Source organism: Amblyomma americanum, chromosome 4 (assembly GCF_052857255.1).
Source record: "Amblyomma americanum isolate KBUSLIRL-KWMA chromosome 4, ASM5285725v1, whole genome shotgun sequence".
Classification (NCBI taxonomy): Eukaryota; Metazoa; Arthropoda; class Arachnida; order Ixodida; family Ixodidae; genus Amblyomma; species Amblyomma americanum.
The window spans coordinates 93,885,945-93,911,352 of NC_135500.1; the positions used below are offsets into that span (position 1 = coordinate 93,885,945).

The 25,408-nt window shown below is 49.1% G+C and overlaps 1 protein-coding gene across 1 annotated transcript in view; it reads left to right on the plus strand.

The window, feature by feature from the left end:
- LOC144130255 (scoloptoxin SSD976-like) overlaps positions 1-25,408 on the plus strand; it is a 59,879-nt gene that overhangs the window by 15,969 nt on the left and 18,502 nt on the right. The gene's annotated exons all lie outside the window — the stretch shown is intronic.

Below are 25,408 nucleotides of genomic sequence, written 5' to 3' on the forward strand. Positions count from 1 at the left end.
CAATTTCGCTCTCCTTCCGCATGGCTATACCACACTGACAAACGCCCCGCTATATGTATGCCCTCAATGATACCTTCGCGCATGCGCACAAAATGAGAGGCGCTATCAAGCGGCTCCGGCGTAGCCTCAGACTTGGCTACTGGGCAACAAAGGCGCACAGCTGGGCACGCGCCGGCGCCAGTGCGTCTGCTGCGGCTATGATCGGCGAGGCGCGCGTGGCGGCGGCAGCTTCGGCGCGCCAGCTGTGCGCCGTGTGACGTCACTGCTCCTCGCGCATGCGCAGCACGGCTCTCCAGGAGCTACACGAAACTGCTCCACCTCGGCAATTGTAGCTCACGCCACAAAAAGGTAGGACAAGTGTGTCAGCAATTAGGCGCTAGCTGCCGCTTCTGTGTTTAGCCAGCCAAAAGCCCCCTCTAGAGTGACCGCTATTCGCAAGCATGCACTCTGTTCCTCGGGGATCTGCCTAATTCAAGCGCATTCGCCGGTGTAGTCCGCGCAGAAAACACAGGACGGGTGAGCAACATCCATGGTAGCCGCTGAATCACTCAGTGCTCTGCATTTCTTGCCATTTATCACTACGTCCTGCATGTGTCGCTCCAGCATTTTGAGGTTTTCCTTCGAACCTCGCATGCTCGCGAACACCATCTTTTGCCGTTTCCAGTTGAACAAGATGCGGCCCTCTTTGTTGCAAATGTAGCAGACACTGGCCTTCAAACGCGCGAGCTGCAGGTGCCTGCTTTTTTGGCGAATCGGCAGACTTGGGTGACTCAATCATTTTGTACCTCCTCCTTTCCCCGCCGTGGTGGCTCAGTGGTTAGGGCGCACGACTACTGATCCGGAGTTCCCGGGTTCGAACCCGACCGCGGCGGCTGCGTTTTTATGGAGGAAAAACGCTAAGGCGCCCGTGTGCTGTGCGATGTCAGTGCACGTTAAAGATCCCCAGGTGGCCGAAATTATTCCGGAGCCCTCCACTACGGCCCCTTTCTTCTTTCACTCCCTCCCTTATCCCTTCCCTTACGGCGCGGTTCAGGTGTCCAACGATATATGAGACAGATACTGCGCCATTTCCTTTCCCCCAAAACCAATTATTATTATTACCTCCTCCTTTTGATCCCGCATTCTCTGTTCGGTGATCCCAGCGTGTTGGTGGCATCCTTCGGCCGGGGATTCTCTTTAAATAGGTTTCTCCCTTTCCTAACTTGTTATCGTACCCTGCCTTGCTGTGTATATATATATATATATATATATATATATATATATATATATATATATATATATATATATATATATATATATATATTGTATTCTGTAGGGGTTCCAATGCGCCAGTTTACAAGTGTAAGTACAGTATTACGACAAACGCGACTGTTCGTTTTAAAGGTTTATTGTGCCAACAGTTTCGGGAATGGTATTCCCTTCGTCAGGGCAGGCTTACAATGAAACAGTCTTGTCAATATAAGGACACAAAGCGGGCGAGGATGTATAAACTCCGCCCTCAAAGCAAACTTGAAAGTGAGGGCAAGGGGCCGTATAATGGACCGCGCAGCAGCTCTCACAGGGGCAGTGGCCAAATTAAACACAGAAAAAACACAGAGCAAAACGGGGAGGTGGAAATAGTAAAGGAGTAGAAAAGACAACGAGTTTGAACAGCGATAGAAAAGGGAAAGGAGCGTTAAAACCGGCTCTCGGCGCACCGGGAGGCCGCAGTCCCCCCCTTCTCTACGACACTCCCGCAAGACGCCGCCGAGTCCGCGCCGCCGGCCCGTATCAGGTTTCCTGAGACGCTTGCTGGGGACGCGCACGAGAGACACTTGTTGCGCGCCGCAGCGGCAACCTGCAGTGGTGTCGCATGCGTATCTTTGCTTCTTTTCTTCGGTAGGCCCTTCCGTCGGGCTTTGTCTACCAGACATCCTGGCGCACTTCTTCCCATAAATAAACTAGGCCGTTTCAACTAGAGTCCGGCAGTGCGCTTCCCGTGAAGAAGTGGCAGCCGTGGGGGAAAAAAGACAACAAATATTGAGCGAAGCCCGAGTGCGTAATGAGAAGGCAGAGAGGAATTTGGGAGAGAAAACGAAAAGGAAAAAGAGAAAAAATTAGTAGCACAAGAGAACTTTGAAAGAAGAAAATATTAACACACACAAAAAATAAAAAATAATAAAAAATATATATATGAATAGAATGGGGCGCCAACCAAATACCAAATGGTTAATGAGAATGAATTGGGCGCGGAAGACATAGCACAGAATTCAAGAAATGTATCGCACGGTAGTTAAAAAAAGAAGAAAGAAAATAATAATAATACATGTGTGCGGAAACCGTGAAAGGTTTGCGGCCCGCGGGGCAGCCGCGTGGTCCCAGTAGGCTAGGTGATAGAGTTAGAATATAGGTGTTTATTCCAGATAGAACACGGAAGCTGGCTGTAAGTTGAACAAAGGAGATTACTGACAAAATAAACAATATACAATAAAATAAACAGCTACATTCCCAGCCATTTAGAGCGTGGTTGAAGTTGTCGAGAACAACATCCGGCGTATTTTGATTTATAATGTTGTCCAGATCCTATGACGGGTGAAATTTTCTACGTTGCCTCCCTCAAGCAGGAGAGCCTCCCAGGAGTAGCGTTCATGCCATGGGAGAACGTGCGAAACTTGTGAATGAGGTATGACTCCCTTTGTTCCCTGTAATAGGTGCTAGGGAACCCGGACTGGAGAAGGATGACGCGGATGTTTTCGAAACTGTGGAGTGGCAAACGCAGGTGCTTGGAAAGGGGTAAGCTGGGTAATGATGACACGTGAGCTTTGTGGTTATTAAAGCGGAAGCGAAATGATGTCTTGGTCTGACCAATATACTCTTGTCCACACACCTCACAATGAAGTTTGTAAATCACATTGCTTGAGTCGCAGTCGAGGTCTTCGCTTATGTGAAACACAAAGTTGTCGAACTTGGATTTTGCCAGTTTGGTGTCTAAAATGTGCGGACAGACTTTGCACCGAGGTTTTCCACATGGGTGGCACCCACCCTGGGTAGAGTTCTTCTTTGTTTTCGCATTGACAAGCAAGTCTCTCAGGTTCTTGTCCCGGCGGTACACCACTCTGGGCGGTTCCTTGAATATTAGTGACAACTTATTACTCTGTCTGATTATATTAAAATGACGGCTTAGTATGTTACTTACTCTGGGAGCCGTTGAGGAGAATGCAAGGATTAAGTTTGTTTTGCTGTCGTCTTTGACCTTGTTTTCTGCCAGGATGGATGTGCGCTCTAGGTTGCGAGCGCGTTCAATCGCGTCATCGACTATTTCTCCGGGGTATTTCTGTCGTGACAGAGCGGCTTTGAGAGTCCTTGTATGTTGGTCAAATTCCTCTGTTGTAGAACATATTCTTCGGTATCTGTGCGCCTGAGAGTATGGAATGCTTGTTTTGCAGTGTTTCGGGTGGCTACTCTGCGTTGCGTAAAGACGAAAACATAGTAATAAAACCGGCTGACAAGGGTGGAGCTATAGTAATCCTGGACAAATCAGAATATTTAAATGAAGGCCACCGCCAGCTTAACGATGCTCAGTTCTACAGGAAACTTCCGAATGACCCCACAAGCCAACTAGTGACAGTAATAGAGGACACTCTTGCTGGACTCGCTGAGAACGGTAGAATAAGTGCGGCAATGTTAAAATCAATGTTGCCGAGCAATCCAGCTCCCGGCCGGTTTTATCTCCTCCCTAAAATACATAAGGCCAACCATCCTGGCCGTCCAATCGTGTCCAGCAATGGGGCTGTGACGGAGAACATATCTAATTTTATCAACTTTCTCATCAAGGACATCCCTCCCAGTTTTCCTTCTTACATCAAGGACACAAGTCATTTCCTTCGGGAGATTTCCAGCTTGATCATCCCCACAGGAGGCCTTCTAGCGACTATGGATGTTTGCTCCCTGTATACAAACATCCCGCACTCCGACGGCATAGCGGCAACACTGGCAGCCTTCGAAAGCTCAAAATCGTCGGTAGATTTGGACACTGGAACTCTTTCCGTCCTTCTTGAACTGGTCCTGAATTCGAACAATTTTGAGTTTCATGGTGAGCACTACCTCCAGATGAGCGGTACTGCGATGGGCACAAAAATGGCACCTAACTACGCCGGAATATTCATGGCGTCACTAGAAATTCCGTTCCTTGAGAAACAGCCAAAAAAACCACTTTTCTACAAGCGTTTCCTGGACGACATATTTCTTGTATGGGAACATGATGAGGCAAGCCTGTTGGAATTCATAGCTCAGTTTAATGCCCTGCACCCCTCAATCAGGTTCACCCACAGTATCTCCGACTCTATAATTAATTTTCTCGACGTGCAGATATCGGTAGACGGCAACTGCCTTTCGACTACACTATACAAAAAGCCCACAGATAGGCAGCAATATCTTCATTTCCAGAGTAGCCACCCGAAACACTGCAAAACAAGCATTCCATACTCTCAGGCGCACAGATACCGAAGAATATGTTCTACAACAGAGGAATTTGACCAACATACAAGGACTCTCAAAGCCGCTCTGTCACGACAGAAATACCCCGGGGAAATAGTCGATGACGCGATTGAACGCGCTCGCAACCTAGAGCGCACATCCATCCTGGCAGAAAACAAGGTCAAAGACGACAGCAAAACAAACTTAATCCTTACATTCTCCTCAACGGCTCCCAGAGTAAGTAACATACTAAGCCGTCATTTTAATATAATCAGACAGAGTAATAAGTTGTCACTAATATTCAAGGAACCGCCCAGAGTGGTGTACCGCCGGGACAAGAACCTGAGAGACTTGCTTGTCAATGCGAAAACAAAGAAGAACTCTACCCAGGGTGGGTGCCACCCATGTGGAAAACCTCGGTGCAAAGTCTGTCCGCACATTTTAGACACCAAACTGGCAAAATCCAAGTTCGACAACTTTGTGTTTCACATAAGCGAAGACCTCGACTGCGACTCAAGCAATGTGATTTACAAACTTCATTGTGAGGTGTGTGGACAAGAGTATATTGGTCAGACCAAGACATCATTTCGCTTCCGCTTTAATAACCACAAAGCTCACGTGTCATCATTACCCAGCTTACCCCTTTCCAAGCACCTGCGTTTGCCACTCCACAGTTTCGAAAACATCCGCGTCATCCTTCTCCAGTCCGGGTTCCCTAGCACCTATTACAGGGAACAAAGGGAGTCATACCTCATTCACAAGTTTCGCACGTTCTCCCATGGCATGAACGCTACTCCTGGGAGGCTCTCCTGCTTGAGGGAGGCAACGTAGAAAATTTCACCCGTCATAGGATCTGGACAACATTATAAATCAAAATACGCCGGATGTTGTTCTCGACAACTTCAACCACGCTCTAAATGGCTGGGAATGTAGCTGTTTATTTTATTGTATATTGTTTATTTTGTCAGTAATCTCCTTTGTTCAACTTACAGCCAGCTTCCGTGTTCTATCTGGAATAAACACCTATATTCTAACTCTATCACCTAGCCTACTGGGACCACGCGGCTGCCCCGCGGGCCGCAAACCTTTCACGGTTTCCGCACACATGTATTATTATTATTTTCTTTCTTCTTTTTTTAACTACCGTGCGATACATTTCTTGAATTCTGTGCTATGTCTTCCGCGCCCAATTCATTCTCATTAACCATTTGGTATTTGGTTGGCGCCCCATTCTATTCATATATATATTTTTTATTATTTTTTATTTTTTGTGTGTGTTAATATTTTCTTCTTTCAAAGTTCTCTTGTGCTACTAATTTTTTCTCTTTTTCCTTTTCGTTTTCTCTCCCAAATTCCTCTCTGCCTTCTCATTACGCACTCGGGCTTCGCTCAATATTTGTTGTCTTTTTTCCCCCACGGCTGCCACTTCTTCACGGGAAGCGCACTGCCGGACTCTAGTTGAAACGGCCTAGTTTATTTATGGGAAGAAGTGCGCCAGGATGTCTGGTAGACAAAGCCCGACGGAAGGGCCTACCGAAGAAAAGAAGCAAAGATACGCATGCGACACCACTGCAGGTTGCCGCTGCGGCGCGCAACAAGTGTCTCTCGTGCGCGTCCCCAGCAAGCGTCTCAGGAAACCTGATACGGGCCGGCGGCGCGGACTCGGCGGCGTCTTGCGGGAGTGTCGTAGAGAAGGGGGGGACTGCGGCCTCCCGGTGCGCCGAGAGCCGGTTTTAACGCTCCTTTCCCTTTTCTATCGCTGTTCAAACTCGTTGTCTTTTCTACTCCTTTACTATTTCCACCTCCCCGTTTTGCTCTGTGTTTTTTCTGTGTTTAATTTGGCCACTGCCCCTGTGAGAGCTGCTGCGCGGTCCATTATACGGCCCCTTGCCCTCACTTTCAAGTTTGCTTTGAGGGCGGAGTTTATACATCCTCGCCCGCTTTGTGTCCTTATATTGACAAGACTGTTTCATTGTAAGCCTGCCCTGACGAAGGGAATACCATTCCCGAAACTGTTGGCACAATAAACCTTTAAAACGAACAGTCGCGTTTGTCGTAATACTGTATATATATATATATATATATATATATATATATATATATATATATATATATATATATATATATATATATATATATATATATATATATATATATATATATATAAGACAGTGAAGAAAAAAGGCACGTGCCAAGCTCATGACAACAGAAACCTAATTACAGATTAACCGGCAAAAGGTGAATGGGGCTAACAACAGGGTGACCGGATGATAATAAACAAAAAAAAACAATCACAAGGATAAAGATTTTATTTCTGCTACAGGCGCGCGTCAAGGATGAAAAGAAAGTGGCGAGGTGAAAGGAACGTGCTCATTGCGAAAGGAGGAAAAAGGGGCGATAAAACGACACCAAACAGGGGGATGATCTGGTGAAAACAAACAAGAAAAGCACCAACAGGAGTTGAGGCACATCGGGGAAGCGGCTGGCGAGTATCAGGGCTGATGCGCAAGAAAAGCGATTTCTTTTGAAAGTAATGTGATAGACGGCGCACTGACCCAAGTGTGATCTTTGTTATTGATGATGAAAGCTTCCCAGATTTCTCGAGCATGCTGGCTGGAATATTTCTTGATGATGCGGGCTTTCTCAAGCGGGGGAGAGAATTTGCATTTGGTGCGATGAATGACTAGGTTAGACCCCGTATAGTGGCATTTTGAGAATTAGCGTGCTCGCGCAACCTGTCGTTGATTATCTTCCAGTTTGCACAACATAGGCCCTGCCACAGGAAAGCGATATTTCGTACATTTACACTGCACAAATGGATTCTGTTGTTTAATCTTACATTCAGATCGTCCAGTCTCTTCTCTATTCACACGTTTGTACAGAATACCAAGTCTCTTCGGGGCCGGGTTCGAGCCCGGGTAGTCCTGCTCAGTAGCCGAGCGCTCTAACCACAGAACTATCGTGGCAGATGAACCCACACAGAGAATCCTGATGTTGGCTGAAACCGCTTTCGTAGCCTGTGCACACCGAACTGCTCTCCTTGCTCTCTGAGGACAACTTTATAGTTGGCCGCAGCGCCGTTGAAAATTAGAGATAGCAAACAGGGGGTCGACCAGACAGCGGTTGCTCAGCGGTTTTTGCGCTCGGCTAAAGGCGCCCTGTTCTTTGCGATGTCCGCGCAGTGCACGTTAAAATTCTTGAATGGTCGAAATTAATCCGGTGTTCTCTTGTGCGTCAGCTCTTTCTCTCTTCTTTCACTTCCACCTTCCTCATGTCCCTTACGGCGCGGTTCGGTTGCCCACAGAGATATGTGAGGCAATTCCTGCGCCTTTTAAGAGCGTTAGCTCTTATTCATCACGTTTCTCTATTTCTTGGGCTCTGCTGCCGCCTCCCTTCGTCGTGAAATTTTCGAACTCCGAGGAATGCAAGACGGCGGCCCCCATAATAAATCGACATAAAAACGCTATCGTTGATTGATTGGCGACGTCTTTATAGTATATAGAATTGGTGATTTATTGGTGACGTCACAGATTTTGTGAAATTATAATTAACTAGTCACGTAACGTGCTCGATGACGAACATGTTAGAAACCCATATCGCCTAATTAGGTTAATATTTAGTTATGGTTATGCTTAACATGGCGGGCGTGACGTCAGCACTCGGTAGCTCACAATTTCATACCTGATGGCGACCGGGCACCTACTGCCTAGAGCTGAGGAAAAATGGCCCTCCAGAAAGTCGGAGGGCACAAATTGGTCAAAAATATCCGACCTCAAGGCGGTACTCGCCCGCTTGCTGTGAGGTATGGAAAACTAGCCTAATCAAGTGGTAATACATCACATGGACGGGAAATGGCGCTTCCAAACTTCTAACGCTCGTTACTTCAACGTCTTCCAGACGGTGGCGGCGTAATTTTTTCTCTTCTTCAAAATCCAACCAACTACTACGCTAGCTATGCGTTTCGATGGAGGCAAAACGCAAAAGCCTCCATGTGGTGTACGAAAAAATTAAACTGGGCTTTTTAGGAAACGAATTGGCGTAGTATCGGTATCACATTTGTTGGTGGACACCGAAACCATGCCGTAAGAGAAAGGAGGTGTGCGAGAGTGAAAGGAGGAGAGAAAGAGGTGCCGTGGTGGAAGTCTGTGGAATAAATTCGACCACCTGGGGATATCTAAAGTGCACTGACATCGCATAGCAAACGAGTTCCTTCTGAGTTGCGCCTCCATCGAAACGCGGCAGCCGCAGTCGGGTTCGAACCCGGGTACTCCGGCTCAGTAGAGCAGCGCCTTAACTACTGAGCAACCGTGGTGAGTTGTGCTGTGGTTTAGCGAACGTTAAGGATCGCCAGGTGGCCAAAATTTCGAGAGCGTTAGCTCTTATCTATCATGTTTCTCGATATCATGGGGTGTGCTACCACCTCTCTTCGGCGTGAAATTTTCTAAGTCCGTGGAATTCAAGGTGGCGGCCCTCATAGTAAATCGATGTAGCAATTAAATTGCCGATAGATTATCGATTTCACTTATTTTGTAATGTCATAATTAACTAGTCACGTACTATGTCTCATCGCTTATAACTCAGTAGTTAATGAGGTCATCATAACACCAATTAGTTATTCGGAATCCTCTATAGAGTAGAACACGTTAGACACCAAAATTAACTAATGAATTTAAATATTTAGTTATGGTCAGGCTTATATTTAATTGGTTACAATGAATTAACCGATAACATCACGATATAACTAATGGCATATTCGTAACGGGCTCGATGAGTAAAACACGTTAAGCAACAATATACTCTTATTAGGTTAATATTTAGTTCTGGTTAGGCTTAACATGGCGGCTGTGATATCATCACTCGGCAGCCCACAGTTTCATACCTCATGGGGACCGGCCACTACCACGTTGAGGAATGATAAAATGGCCTCCGAATGAGTCGAAAAACTCTTGCAGCCCAAATTGGCCAAGAATATTCGACCTCAAGCTGGTAGGCGCCCGCTTACCGTGAAGTAAGGAAAATTACCCGAATCCACGGTGTAAGAGTGTAAGAGGACATTCTCGCCAAGCTACTCCATTATTATATAAGCCTTCGTATGCGTCAGTACTGCCGTCAGTTGAAACGCAAGCACGTTGAAAAAGGCCAGGACTTGCGTAAAATGTCCAAACTTGGGTGACCACAAGCAGCCGAGCTGAGTGTACTGTTTGTTATTTTGATTGTATACACAACAGTGGAATTTAGGTGTTCCGTGCGTAATCCAGTTTTGCAGTGACTAATTTTTGATTCATGTGTGAAATAAACACATAAGGTTCTACCTGGGTTTTAAATTTTTCTGGGCTACGGAAAACACCCACTTTCATCCTCACAGAAATCGCATGCAGTTCTCGCGTAACAGAACTACGGCATGCGTTCAGCCGCTTTCACACACAGACGATGATTCACAGTATAACAAACGCCTAAAAAATCTGCTGATGACCGCAAGTTTTCCTGGAGCTGCATACGGAGACGCTGTGCTAAAGCCACGAACGGCGCCGCTACGGGCACAAGTTGGAAGCGCCATCTGTCGAGCGAGAAGGAAGCACAATAGTATAGTCCGAGGGCTGGCGGCGGCGTTCGCTCACCTAAGCCATGTCTTTCACCGTGCCCGAATCAAGTGGTAACACATCGCATGGACGATAGATGGCGCTACCAAACAGCTAACGCTCATTACTTCAACGTCTTCCAGAAGGTGGCGGCATATTTTTTCCTGGGACCTTCACTATGGCACCTCTTCCTTTCTTCTTCCACTCGAACCTTTATTAATTACTTGCCTCATGTGTCCGCCGGAAGTTTGCGTTCACAGGAAGTGTCCGCTTCACCTGTCAATCAAATGACGCCATCAAAACTCAAATAAATAAGAGATAAATAAAACATAATAAAAGTAAAAAACATTACAAGTTACGAACTTCAAAATAAAAAATAATAATAATGAGCGAAAAAGTATAAAGTAAAAACAAATGTAGAGGATCATAATGAAAATAAATTAAAATGAAAGAATATGAAAATAAAAAAAAAAGAACTGGGAAATGAAGAAAATAAAGCGCGTCCTGCCGTTGTGGAAAAAAAACCGCTTTCTAGAAAGTTATATGCCTTGGCATTCTTGGACGTAAGCAGACCTAAGTGCCCTTATTCTTTCCTTGCAGCCGGTTAGGGATAGACTTAGATATCTGAGACAGTTACTGCGCCATTTAATTTCCTGAAAAAACAGTTTTTTTCTCTTTGCTTGAATTATGTTTTCCTTCGTCGTGCGAGCCGTGTCGTGTTCAGCGCTTCACAAGCGGTTGTTTGCAGGGAAGCATGTCTCGAGCAATGAGTTTTGCAGGACAGCTCTGATATGACTGAATGGCTTAATGAATGGGCTGTTTGTTTAGATAGGGAGGCTCGAGGCCATTTGTCAGAAAATTCGATGGTTAGGCAAGGGAAAAGTAGGCACCTTTTAGGTACATGGAGGGACGTCTTGGGTGGCCGAGCCACGCTTTACACACCTGTCTGAAGGCAGGGACCCCGGAACAGGGGAAGGGAGAGCAAGGGGGGTGGTCGTTCCACCCCCCAAACATTTTTCTAGAGAGGGCAGCGCCCGCCTTGGGTTAGACTTCTTGGATCAGATTTCTAACAACTGAAACACTTCATTTCTAGTACTCTCTTAATGCAAAGCACAGTGGGGCTGAGCTACTTTGCTTCGTAGCTAGTTGTAAAGCATTCCGTGTATGATTAACCTAAATCAGCCATGTCCCAACCGAAGTCGACTGTCTGACCTGTGTGCATGGTCAAGATCAGCAGAATATAAACACACTATGCACAAAATTTTTTAATGCAATTGATCACTCCGCGTGCGTAAAGGTTCCCATCTATAAAGCTTCCAGTTTGAATTCGTTTGATATTGCCGTGTACCTTTCCACCGTTTCTTCGTTCGCACTCAAAACCGCCACGCAGCACGCCACTTTATAATTTTGTTTTCTAACGCGAGATGCGGCCAGACATATCTCCATTAATCGTGGCCTCGTGCAAAGGATTCCACATTTTAACAGGTTGTTGTAGTTGCTTTTGGTTCTTTATCTCGAAGGTTCCTTCCCAGCTTTAAATTGAGCGCGGTTAAGAACTTCAGACATTCAGTTTGATGACCGCCGAGCATGCATGTGGCTATCGCCACCGGCGAGTCATTCAGTTCTTAGTGGGCACGAGTCAGCCCCTTAAACGGTTTCTTTTTGAAGCCTTTTCATTGTCTTCCTGACTGCTGGAGGGTCGTCACCACAACATGACAGTTTACCTCAACCTTTGAACATTGAAAAATGAAGGAATAATAAAATTTTAAATTTAATATGTAAATGAGCGTTTAATAAAAATAAAGTCTTGCCCTCCCCCCACTGAAAAAAAGTTCCGGAGTCCCTGTCTAGAGGCCACATATTTTAGCAAATTTACCGATATCATCTGAGATACTGTTCGCTCAGGCTCTGGTGAATGCATGAAACTTCTCGCCATTCGTCAAAAAAACATGTTTGGTGACCAGGTTGTCGCGTCCCTTGCGGATGTCTGAGCAATGCCAAACTAGGTAGTACAGATCAGCACGGTACCTACAGCCGCTCTAGTCCATTCCAAAAACCTTTATTTCCATCAGAAGGGAGGCCCCCTACTCCCTACCCCCGGCAAGCAGGCCTAGGGGGTAGGGGCCGGGACCCCCGCGATTAAAGGCAGGCAAAGAGTTGCTGGCTCTTCGCGGCCTCCACCGCCAGATGAATGGCTTGCTTCTGTTTGACGGGGTCCGTGCTCCGCAGAAGGGCCTCTCAGGCTTCTCTACTATCAATTCCTTCGTTAGCCCCTGGGGAGTCTACACATTCCCAAATTACGTGATCGAGGGTCCCCCTCTCTCCACAATTTTTGCACTTATCATCTATGTCTTCGTCTTTGAGGACGTGCGATGCCCAGACCGAATTAATGTAATTTCCTGCCTGTAGTCTGCGCCAGATCGTCGCCTCTTTGTTTCCGAGCTCTCTGTCCGGTGGAGGGACTAGACTCCTTTGTAATCTGTAGTTTTAAGTTATTTCCGTGTAATTCTGCAATATCTCGTCGAGTTCTTTGCAGTCCGGCTCGGAAGTAGAGATCTCGAGCCAGAGCGTGTGCCGCCTCATTGCCTGGAACTGACGTGTGAGCTGGTGCCCATACGAGGCTAATTTTCCTGTCTATCTTTCCTCCTGTTAGTATCCGCACCGCTTCTGGGGCAATCCTACCTCTACCATAGTTATATATGGCTGTTTTGCTGTCGCTAACTATGAATTTTGCTTCTGTCCCTACGCAAGCAAGCGCTATTGCAGCTTTTTCTGCTGACTCCGGATTGCGGCTGCGTATGGTTGCTGATGAGACTGCCTCACCCCGGCCATCCACCACCGAGGCTACCGCCGCTCCCAGCTTGCCACTCGCCGCGTCCGTGTACGCTACTGTTTTCTCGCTGAAGCCCCTGACTAGCGCCTCAGCTCTCTTCTCCCTCCTTTCCTTGTGAAAGGTGGGGTGCATATTCCTAGGGAGAGGATCCACCCTAAGTTGTTCTCTAATTGTTCTTGGGATGTCCTGCTTCTTTTGCATACCCTGTCTATTTGTAGTCCTACCATGTTTAGGATGGCCTTACCTGTGCTGGATTGGCTAAGTCTTTCCAGCTGGGCTGTTTTAACAGCCTCGGCGATTTCCCTCCATGTGTTGTGAACTCCCATTCCTAAGAGTCTTTCGGTTGAAGTGCTTATGGGTATACCGAGTGCTCGCTTGTAGCATCTCCTGATTATCGAATCTAGTTTGTCTCGTTCCGAGGCCTGTATATTAAGGTATGGTGTGGCGTAGCTCAGACGGCTAATATCGTAGGCCTGCACCAGCTTAATTAGGCTCCTCTCTTTAAGCCCTCTTCCCTTGAGGGCTATTCTCCTAAAGATTCATATGACCTGTGCCGCATAGCCTTCCAGCTTCATTATAGTCGCATCATTAAATCCATTGCTTTGGATATGGAGACCAAGAATCCTGATCTTGTCTACCTTGGAGACCGGTTTATCCTCGATGTGATGTTAAAGTCATTGCTTTGTTTAAGTCTCAGAGATTTAGGGTTGTACAACAGGAGCTCTGACTTGTCTGGTGAGCACGAGAGCCCCCTAGCTGCGGCGTAGTCTACCACTATATTCATGCCTTCCTGCAGCTTGCTCTCGATGTCAGCGTCACTACCCTGGTTAATCCAAACGTTTATATCGTCCGCATACATGCTGAAGTTTAGGTTTTCTATCTCTTTGGGTCTCGTGGGGAGGCCTCTCATTGCTAGGTTAAAGACGAGCGGGGATAGTACAGATCCTTGGGGGGTACCTCTGCTTCCCAACGTGATTTCCTCTGATTCTATGTCCTGATATTTTATACGCGCTGTCCTATCAGACAGGAAGTCTTTTACGTAGTTGTAGGTTGTACAGCCTACACCTACTTCTTGCAGTTCTGCTAGGATTGCCTCGTGCTTGACATTATCCAAGGCTTTTTTAAAGTCTAATCCTAAGATTACCTTTGCGTCTCTCGACCGCGAATCTATGATGTCGTGCTCAAGTCTCAGCATTACATCTTGGGTGCTCAAGCTCGGTCGGAAGCCGATCATCTCGTTTGGCCATAGCTCGTTGTCTTCCATAAATCGAGTCATTCTCGTGTGGATCACGTGCTTCATTAACTTTCCTACGCAGGACGTAAGAGAGATCGGTCTAAGGTTTTCCAGCTTTGGTGGTTTGCCTGGTTTAGGAATTCGTATAATACTAGCTTTCTTCCACTGATTGGGGAGCTCATCCTTTTCCAACACTTGCTAGATGCAGTTTGTAATTGCTGTGATCGACTCGTCGTCTAGATTCCGCAGCATTGTGTTTGTGATTCCGTCCGGGCCCGGAGCGGATTTCGTTTTGAGCTTAATTATCTCTGCTCTCACCTCTGCCTCCGTTATAGGCGCATCGAGTTCCTCTCTGGGAGGCCCCCTATACTCCGGTAGGCTAGAGCGAATTACATCTCCTGCGTATGTTTGTATGATTCCCTCCATAAAATCCTCGTCTGACCCATCATATACGTGTCGCGCTTTGGCTAGCCTGATTTCTGCCTGAGATTTTGATTTGGTTGGATCTAGCAAGTGTCGCAGAATGCTCCACGTTTTTGCTAGGCTCATACCTCTTTCCATGTCGTCGCACCAGCTACACCAGTTTTGCTCGCAAAGTTGCATCACATACTTTTCGATCTCCCGGTTGTGTCTGGCTATCCTTCTTTTGAGGTTTCGATTCCACCTTTGCTTTTTAAGTCTGCGTTCTAGGCCACATTTTGCCTCCCACATGTGTAGGAGCCTGCTGTCGGCTATTATTGGAGCGTCTGAACCCTCTAAAGATATCGTCTCCTCGGCGAGGTGTCTCTTTAGTGTATCTGTCCAATCCCCAATGTCCGTGATGGTTCGATCGAGATTTCCCCCCGTCGTTTTCTAAATCTTTCCCATTCCATGACTTTCGGCTGTTTTAGCCGGTTTTCCCTCACCCCTTTCGTTAATGTTGTGGCTATTATATAATGGTCAATTCCCAAGTCTTGCTCTGTATTCTCCCAAGTAACCGCTATTGCGTTCTTGGACAGCGTCAGATCAGGCGTGGTGTCCGCCATCACGCCATTGCCTCTTCTGGTCGGGCAGCCTGGGTCGGTGTGTAGTGTAAAACCTAGCTCCTGTATGTCCTCCCATAGCTGCCTGCCCTTGCCGTCTCTTTTTCTGTAGCCCCACTTCTCGTGTTGCGCATTTAAGTCGCCCACTATAATCAGGGGATTTCTCCCCGCCGCCTTTAGGGCCTTCCTAAAGATGACCCTGAATCTGACTTTCCGTTGTTCTGGCCGCGAGTAGATGTTTAAGAGAAAGAGGCTCGGCTCTTCCTTTCGCCCCGTGAGCATCTCTACTAAAACCTCTTCTATGTCTTTAGAGTTGATTTCGTGTTCAATTGTCGCTATGTTTCTTTTCACTAGAGTCGTTACGTGTGATTTCTCTCCCCTATGACAGTGAAATGCCTGATATCCTGGGAGGGTTGCTAGTTTACCGGTTTCCTGCATCGCTATTGCCAGCGGCTTTTCTTCTAGGGTGTCTATGTATTGTGGCAGTAGCGCTCGCTTGCGTTGGAACCCTCGGCAGTTCCATTGCCAAATTACGGAACTATTTCAAGCGTTTCTGGCCATGTTGTAGCTGAGTTAGAATCCCTTCAACGTTTTTTTGCCGCTCCGCGTGGGCAACCATCTCAGCTCTTTTCATTTGTAGCTCTGCTCTCTGCGCTTGCAGTTTTATACTGTCTGCGCCTGTGCGCTTTCGTGTTTTTGGTTTGCGTTCTCTTGCGCTTGATTGTGTGCAAGCATCATTTGTGCCATGAATTCTCTGAGTTCTGCCTGATTTGCCTTAGTTGCGGCCCGATTAGCTTCTCCCTCTTTCTTGAATGCTACCCATATGTCGGCCTCTTCCTCCACCCTACGTTTGAGCGGGGGTCTCCAGATTGTTTCTTCCTCCTCCATCACCTCGCCTGCTACTCCTTGCGGTTTGGGTGCTGGGGGGTGACCTGTTGGACTATCTGTTTTGGCTGTGCTAGTTGTGTGCGAGAGGGGGATTCCGTTTTTGCCTTTCTCTTATCCTCCTTCTGTTCTTTGATAAAATTTGCTAGGAGCCCTTGAAGCTCCTCTACCTTCCTTTTTAGCTGTTCGATCTCCCTATCCACGTCATCTTTAGCCTGGGAGGACCCTTCTACAAAGCTTACTTGTTTCGGGTCCCTGCTCGGGTCTCTCCGCGTCTTGCCCTAGGGGTTCTTGGGGTCCCTGGACCTCGATCTTCTGTGCTCTTTGTGGGCCTCCTGGCTCCCGGGCGTCGCCTGGTCCTTCTTTTCTTCTCCCAACCTTGGGAAGCTGCCGTCCCTGCGGAGCTCCTTAACTCTGTCCGCGGCCTGCTCCCGTTGCTGGGCTTGTCTTTGCAGCTCCTCCTGTTTCTCGATCTTCTTCTCCCATATTCTTTTCTTGACCTCGTACGGGGTTCTGTATATCTCTTTGCATTTCTTGTCAAGTGAGTGCTCCTTGCCGCATAGCTGGCACTTGGTCTTGCATTGGTGGTCTTCCTGCGGGTTCTTCTCTCCGCATTGTCTGCATTTCTTGTTCTTTGGGTCCGGGCATACGTCCGCTCTGTGGCCCATACGGCCGCATGCGTAGCAAACTTAGTATCTCTTTTTGCAGAGTATGCACTTAGCCGGTGCGGGTGAGAGGTAGACCTGCCACGGAACCTTCCTGTTCTCAAAGAGAATGAGTACATCCTTGGAGTCTTTTCCTAGTCTTCTTACCCCTAGGATTGAGGGGTTCCTCGTTTTGAAGCATTCGAGTCTCTCCATGATTTCTTTCTCCGTCCAGAAGAATGAGACGTCGTAGATTACGCCTTTGCCGCTGTTCTCCGGTGCCGCCACGTATGCTTTTATTGTCACCTTCTCGTTTCCTATCGTGAGTTCTTGGACCGCTGCTTATTTGTCTCTTTTCGCTTCGTCCTCCGTAGCAATGAGGACGGATTGCTGTTTCGTATTGAATGTTATGATGTCGTTCATGCCTCTATCGTTGGTGCCGGCCGCTTTGCTGATTGCCTCAGCCAGGAAAGCGCCTCCGTGCTTCAGCAGTTGCTCGAGACCCCCCTGAGGTCTCAAACGATCTTCTCGAAGACGCTTGGGATTCTTGTGAATTGCCGTTCCACCGACTTCGCCGCTAGTCGTCTCCCTTCACGCCTCTCCGCCGCTCGTCTCCACTCACCTTGGCCCTTGTCCACGTGGCCACCTTGTCCGTCTCCGCCGGGACTATCTTCCCGTTTCCTTTTGCCTTGAACCACTGTCCAGAGATTTTCAATTCGCTGGGATCTATATCCGTCCCTTCTACGACATCCATGTCGTACGGAGTCGTCTAGCGGGGCCGTTAGGCCTCGGTCTCCTCCTTTGTCTTCCGTCTTGCCCCTAGGCCTTAGTAGTCTTAGCGTCCTATGTGGCATGTGGCGACTTCACGGGCATGAAATGTAGGAAAATACGGTCCCACCTTGTGAAATTCGGTGAATCCGCTGATCGGGCGTCCCCTGTCCTTGATTACAGCCAAGAAGGTTAGCACCCAGGGCCCTGAGTGCTTCGCAACCCCCGATGTCGACGGAGCTCGCCGAACGCACGTCCGACTACCTCGACAGCCGGCAAAAGAATCTCCCTACAGCCGCTCTAAGGGCACTTAATGACGTCTACATTGCCCTCATTATGTCAGCAGCGCCAGCAAACCATTGATGGGTGTTTTTTGGCGCGTAGCCGGCATCGGCGAAAATCTTAATAATGAAGATCTACCCATGCTTGGTGCGAGCAGTCGATTCAGCAACGTAACCCGATGGCGTAGCGGCTTACGTCGAGCACGATATTTCTGTTTGGCGTGCTGCAGTCTGCACGTTAAGACGGCCAATTTTTGGACACATCAATAGGATTGTCGGCAACGGCACGGTATGACAGCGGAGGAAGGAACGTTATGAACATACCACAACGACCGACGCTGGCCTGCACTCCGTGATCCTGTGACCACCATGCGCATGTGGTGGTGGTGAAAACATTTATTCCCAAGCAATACAGAAAGGGGAAGCCCTTTAACATGACACGAGGCAACCCTTAGGGGGCTGCCCTTACAGCGCAAAGGACAGCTTTGGAGGGCTATCTGCCTCAGGGCGTCGGTAATTATGTGGCGGTGCTCAGTAGCAGCTCTGCTGGCCAGGAGAGTCTCCCTGTATGACTTTGCTGTGGTTGGGGATGGAGGGTGTGGGAAGGTAGGACATGTGAGGAGGACGTGAAGAAAATCTCCCGGTTTACCACAGAGCTCACGGGAGTAGAGTATTTGATTGGGCTAGAGGGAATGAAGGAGAATAGGGTAGGAAGCAGTACGGGTCTGGAGTCGACGCAAGTGGGAGGCCTGGGTTAAGGTCAGGGAAGGAGCTGGCGGGGCGTAAGCACGTCTGGTATTTCGGTATTATGTAAGAATATCTCTCCTGTGATGGCGGAGGGGGTGAAACTCCTGCCCGGAAAATGAGATCTTGGGGGAGGGAGTGGACCTCCTTTATTACCCGGGAGGCCTGCGTGTTCGGGGGTCCAGAAAAGAGTTACGGGGCGGGTGGGGTGCCAGAAGCATAGAAGCTGTGCCGCGGTGCGGGATATCAGACCTTTGGCGAAATTGGATAATGCGGATTTTGAGTAGGAGTGAATTTTGGGGGCAGAGGTCAGATGAGGGCGATCGCAATGGCCACTTCCTCTGCAATTTCGGATGAGTGTGGTCATGCGGCCTGATGTAATTAGTCGGGCCTGGTTCGTAGCGACGGCGAGGACCATGCGGAAGCCCTGCGAGTACACTGCCACGTCCACGTAGGCTACCACAGAACGGTCGCCGTACAGCTCTTGCAGGGCTTCGGCGCGGGCTGTCATGCGTTCTCCGTTGTGCTCGGGGTTCATGTTCTTAAGGATGGGAACGATGCTGACATGGGAGGGTATGTCTGGAGCTAGTGGGACCCCATCGGTAGGATGGGCGATCGCGGCGATGCCTTGCTGACTGTGTAGAGTGCGGCCTGCTGCGGTGTTCGACAGGCGAGTCAGCTGTTCTGTTAGGGTGGCGTCTGCCACCTTCTCAAACGTGTTGTGGGTACCGAGGTTGAGGAGCCGGGAGTGGAGGTGCTGGACAGTAGTCGGTGGGCGTCCTTCGTGCGGCTCCTGAGAAGCGCGTTGATGCGGTTCCTCTCCTGATTTAGGAAGAGGCAGGGGAATCAGTGCGCCGTGCGGCACATGATGTAGGCTTGGTTGAGCCGGAGAGTGTTCCGTTCTCGAAGACCCCCGCGCCGGTTCACCACGCGCCGTATGAGGCGAGTGGCTTGCTGGGTTCGGGTCTGGATAGCTTGGATGGCATTGCTGTGCGCGCCGTGGGAGTGAAGGATGAGGCCAAGGATGCGAATCTTGGAGACCAGGAGAGTGGGGTGGTTCCCTATTTTGAGTGAGATACGAAGGTTGGCGTGGTCGTGCGGCCTTGGGCGGTAGAAGAAGAGTGCTGATTTGGAAGGGGAGCAGGCTAGACCGCGCTCGCGAGCGTCTGAGTTGATGATATTGAGGGCCGACTCTAGGTTGTGTTCGATGTCGGCATCAGTGCCGCGATTCGCCCAGAGAGTGATGTCGTCAGCATAGGGACTGAAATGTATGTCGGGTACTTGTGCTAGTTGGTGGTAGAGATGGAGAAGGCCTGTGTTAAAGAAGATAGAAGACAGCGCTGCGCCCTGAGGAGTGCCCCCAGTGAGACACCGCACAGCCAGTGGTCGCCTAGGATGAGTGTGGCTGTGCATTCGGAGAGGAAATCGCTGACTAATTTTACATTCGCGGGCCAACGCCTAGGGCGTGGAGGCCTTCTAGGACGGCTGCGTGGGTAACGTTGTCGACAGCTTTTGTTAGGTCGGCGCCGAGGATAGCCTTGGTGTCACACGCGGGGGAGTTAGAGATGTGGTGTTCGAGGTGTAGAAAGACGTCCTGGGTGGATAAGCCTGGGCGGAAATCAAACATGCACGAAGGCATGAGGTTTATCTCTAAATACCAGCTGAGCGGGGTCTAGAGAACGTGCTCCATGAGCAACCTCACACACAACGGACGAAACATGCGGGAAGAAGTGATTTGCCGGATTTGGGAATAAAGTCTACTTTGGCGTCTTGCAACCACCCTGACAACACAGCCTCCCCCAGCGACCTTCTCGACCATGTGGAAACCTGTTTCCCCCCTCCATTTCGACGCGGCCCATCTTCATCGTCGGCCGTCGGGACGGACAGCCACGGCTGGGCGAGGAAGGAAGTCTCCCTCATGGGGGAAAGGGAACGGCGACGGGAGCGCCACCTCGTAGGTTACGCTGAATTCTGTGGGACCGGACAGTCTCTTCGGGATCCGGCCAGCGTCACAAGCGGTTGAAGCGGCACGCTCTCGTCACCGTCCGCGGCAGGCGCACTGGGATCCGTTGTGTCTTGCCGCTGGACTTCTGGTTCCAGGCAGCGAAGCGAGCGCAGAACGCGCGCTCTGGTCACCTTCTCAGAAAATGCTAGGGGATGGCTTTGCCCCAAGAATGCGGCGCGCACGGGGAAACCCGGCCGCCATTGTAGGTGCATACAAATGTTCGCCGCCGATACCTCCGAAGTCGCACCCCTGCCCAGCCGGTAAGTCGGAAGCCCTTCTTACGTAGACTTCTATTACCGAGGAATGCCTCGTTGATGTTTTGTAGCTAGCTGGCCCGCTCTGTGTATTAATTGCAAGTGTAATAAATAGCATATGAGTGTTCACGCAGTGTCGTCCTCTCCCTTCGTCCCTCGAGCACGAACCCCATCCGCGGTTAGCGAGCGGGAAAGCTGCATTCGCAGAGTGGGAGTGCGGGCGGGGCGTAAGGCTTTGTCCCCCCCCCCCAGATATTTCCACTACCAATCGATCACCGAGGCGGAGGTCAGGGCTGAAATTCAGCGCCTCAACGCGTCCTCAGGTCCTGGCCTCGATGGAGTACACGACAAGGCATTAAGCAACCTCAATTCCCCCCCTACCCGCCAAAGCGCTAACCGACTACTTCAACCGATGCTTCTGTGCGGTGCCCTTCCACCTGTGCATGTGCCACGTGCTGTCGCCGTTTTCAGGTGGGGTGTCATCTAGAATGGCCGGGGGGAGGGAGGAGTGGTTTTTGAGGAAAAGAAAGAGCGGGAGAACCGTCTCACTACACTCGCGACACCTAAGACACCTAAATATTGCCGTAAGGGACGAAAGGAAGGTGGTACTGATGAAGAAAGGGAAAATACGGCCATAGTGAAGGACTCCGGAATAATGTCTTGATTTCAACGGGGGATCTTTAACGTGCACTGACAGCGCAAAGCAGACGGGCGCCTTTTTTGCTTTTCCTCCATCGAAACGCATGTGCCGCAGATGGTTTCGAGCCCGGGCACTGTGGCTCAATTGCTGAGCGCTTTAACCACTCAGCTACTTGGGGATTTTAAACGCGTACTCGTCTTAGGCGGGGCGCATGCTAGAGTGACGGGGGAGTGAGGTGCGTTACCTCCTCTTGCATGCTCCTCACCTCCTGCTTCGCGCAGTCTTTTCCGTCATCGGATGGTGGTGCTCGCAAAAAATATTTGTTCAATGAAGAGAGTTTGCAGGCCAAAAATGGCTCTTTACATAGGTGGAGTCCTTAGTCCGGGACCCTGCTGGACGAGACCGCTACTCGCGCCCGTTGGACTATAGAGTCCTTTGAGACTCCAGTTCCAAGCAATTGAGCAGGGCTGCCTCCCATGCCTCTCGGGAAGGTGAAGGGTTGGCAGGCGTGGTTGTATATGCCCCATACACTTCGAAACGCCTCTCAAGTGCAGCAGGTACCCGGTATGGGGTAGCCCGAAGGCAAGCGGCTGACCCAACTTATGTAGCTTACGCTTGAGAGAATGCTCACGAATACGTTGCCAGTAAACATCCGCAAATCTGGCGCATGCTGTTCCACTCCGACTACGAAATGTGCTAGCCCACACATTTGATGGACGGAACAAGGCAAACACAAAAATGGCAGGGTTTTAACTTGGTTGAGGAAAGACCAAGCGCCTGAAGCGCGACAAAGATTCCACTGACCCAAGGAGATCTTGAACGACTGTAAATTTTCATCGTCAATGTTAACTTCTCTAAAGTACAGTAAGGGACAAGAATCTGTGGACCACGTGATCCATAAACTAAGCCGATAGCTCTATTAGCTGCCGGCTTAAGTCCGCATTTGCAGACGCGAAATATGCGATTTCTGACTTTCACATCCACAACTGTGATCTCCAACCGACAGCTAGTAATGGAACTATAGACTTCGTTTACAGATCACATGGCCCCCAGACTTCTCTCCCGACTTCATGCGGCGGCTTATGCACCCGTGCCGCGTTTCTGCAGCAACGTTGTCAGTGACGGCGAATGTTTTACAGCGTCGTGAGCACAACGTTATCAACGCCAACCCAGGCAGGGCACATCTATCACTACCGCGAAATAGCTGAAGGCACGAATATTAGTTTCATAGCAGTATTAGTGGAAGAAGACGAATATGTGCAATGCACAGCTCGGGAGTATGTTGCAGTTGAACACCAGGCGTCTTTGGCTGCGGCGATAGCCTGGTTCTCTCGCGAAGCGCCCTGCAAAGCCGGTCTGTTCATGCTGCCGCAAGTTCGACTCCGAGTCATGGATATTGATTTCGGTTTTAATTAAGCGTGACGCCGATGTCCCTAGGCGATGGCACTAGATCGAAAGATGACAAGATTCTTGGTTGGTGTTGGTGGTGGTAGAGAAAAACTTTTATTGCCCTCACTACGTTGGGTCCCAAGTAAGGAACCTCAATGGCGTCGGCGTCTGCCCGGTGCGCTCGACCAAGGCTTTTTGAGCCTGCAGGTCTTAGCAGCAGAGCAGGATCGCAGAGCAGGAGCCCTACTCCCCCGAGTAGGGCTGAGGTGAGGTGGAATAGCTGGACTGGATGGGCTGGCCCACACCATGTGATAGATGTCCAAAGGCTTTTCCGCGCAGTGCGGACAAGTGCCCGTGCAGGAAGGACCAAATGTTTTTTGCTGCCGGGAACCACAGAGTATTGTTACAGAGACGGAGTAGAAGCCGCGCCTCCGTCTTAGACCTTTATTCGGGCCAGGGTAAAGACTATTGCAAGATTGATAATGAAAGAAAATGTATTTATAACACGCGCGTTTCAATTTTATATCTTGATCTAGGGGGTCAAGAAAAGAAGCCCGAAAAGAAAGCACGCAGGCGGCGGCGTCGGCTGACTAATTACCCTCGAGATCCATATGTGCAGGAGCCATGTTATGTTCCGGTAAGCGGGGTCCCCGGTGTAGCTGCAATTTTGTAGTCAGCAGACTAATTATGGTGTCCACGCTTGCTCGGCGTTCCGACAGACCCCTCACGAGTCGGAGATAATTGTTTTAGAATCAGAGAGAGTAGCAGCCAGTGAGATGTCGACCTCCTCTGCATGAGTTATGTCGCGGGCGCAAAACGCGAGCCCGTTAACAGTTTTTGACTGGTGTACGACTGCGGCTGTGCACCATCCCCTGTGATCGGTGTCGGAGGCATCCGCGTGATAAGTGCCGGATTTTACCCATAACTGTGGCCCAGGGCTTTCGGCCGTGCCAGGCTCCAGCTATTATGTTCTTCACGTGTGACGTTGCTAGAAGAAGACATACGGGGAGGGCGCTGCTCCACTCCAAAGAGAGCCGTACTCAATCTTCCTTAAGGGTGGTGTGTTGGATGTGTAGTCGGGCAAGGAGGCAGCGGCCCGGCAGTGTCTTAGAGAAGCGTGTGTATTGTGTGATTAAGTGAGCCTCTGGGAGCTACCGGAACATGTCCACCATGCCAAGGCCCGGGAGACGCGGGATGGAGGTGGTCACGGGCTGATCGACGGGTCTGTTAAGAATTTTGTGGAGAATACAAGATTTGATTGGTCACAAATGCATGCGCTAGCTGCAAATCATCTTTGCACCGCAACTCCCCTTCGTTTCTTGGAAACATGGCGAACCATGCGGCCCCCTAGTCCTCCATCTTACAGAGCTTGGCCAAGGTAGTGTCCATCGGTCTGTGTTGGGGAATAAAAAGCCCCACTACCCAGACTTCTGTGTGTTTAGGAATTGGTCCTGTCTCTAAAGAGAGCTCAATTTTGGCCGTACACTTTGGTAAAGGCGAATGTGTACAAATTCATATTTTTGAGTGGAGCATTGAAGGCCGCAGCGGCGAGCATAACGGTGCACTATGGTCGCCGTTTGCTACAGGTTGGCTTTAGTGTCTCCAAGGGAGCCCTGCGTACCCCACAGGGTGATGTCGTCAGCATGCAGCGCATGCTTCACACCACCGACAGCACCCAATTGGGCCGGCAGGGGCTTCATAGCTAGGTTGAATAGGAGAGGAGACAGCACTGCACTCTGTCGTGTTCCTCTGGTTCCAATGAGCGTATGAGTTCTTTGGCACTAAAATAATGTTTAACGGGAAATGAAAGGGCGGTTACTCTATCTCTTCTCGGCGGACACCGTAACCGCGCCCTAAGAGAAGGGAAGAAGACCGAAATTGGAAAAAAAGAAAAAGGTGCCGTAGTGGATGGCTCCAAAAGCGGAACATATGCATAAAACTCACTGGCATTGAAATACACAGAAGATCTAGTTCTTTTTCTTTCACGAACTCAAGAGCTATTGACCTTTATTTTTGTTGTGTTTTTTCTCAGTTGAACAGTTGAAAATATGTAATTACAAGCACTAACCACTCTTGATATAAGTGAATTAAAATTCTGATGTTTTCCGCAATCATCATACAGTGTGAAAAAATTACGGAGAGAACTTGCCTAATTGCATGCTTTAAATGTGAAAACAACAATTTTTAAATCTATATTTTTACCAGTTATCATGACACACCAACCCTTAGCAAAGAAATGCTGTACTAAAAATGTATTTCTAACGTATTGCTGTGAATCTGCACTGCTTGTTTGTTCAATATTCATAGGTGTCGCCAGGCGCCTCTATCGCTTTGTGTTTGTGATGCAAGCGCGACCAGATTAATCTCGATTAATCGCATCCAGGCGGAGTCGACTCTAAGTTGTTCTTGACTTTTGTAACTTTGCACGCCGTATCTGGAAAGTTCGTAATCAGCCTTAAATTGATCACGGCCGGGAGCGGCGAGGATCATGTTCTATGACCTCCAAGTACACCTGTTACTTCCGCCACCGAGTCATTATCCTGGGTGGGCGCAGGTCATCCCAATAAGCAGTTTTCTTTTGTATTCACTTCTCGCTGCTTCCCTTACTGCTTGGACTGCCGTCACCATTACGTGACATCTGGTGGAGGTGCTAACGGGTATATCTGCGACCTTCA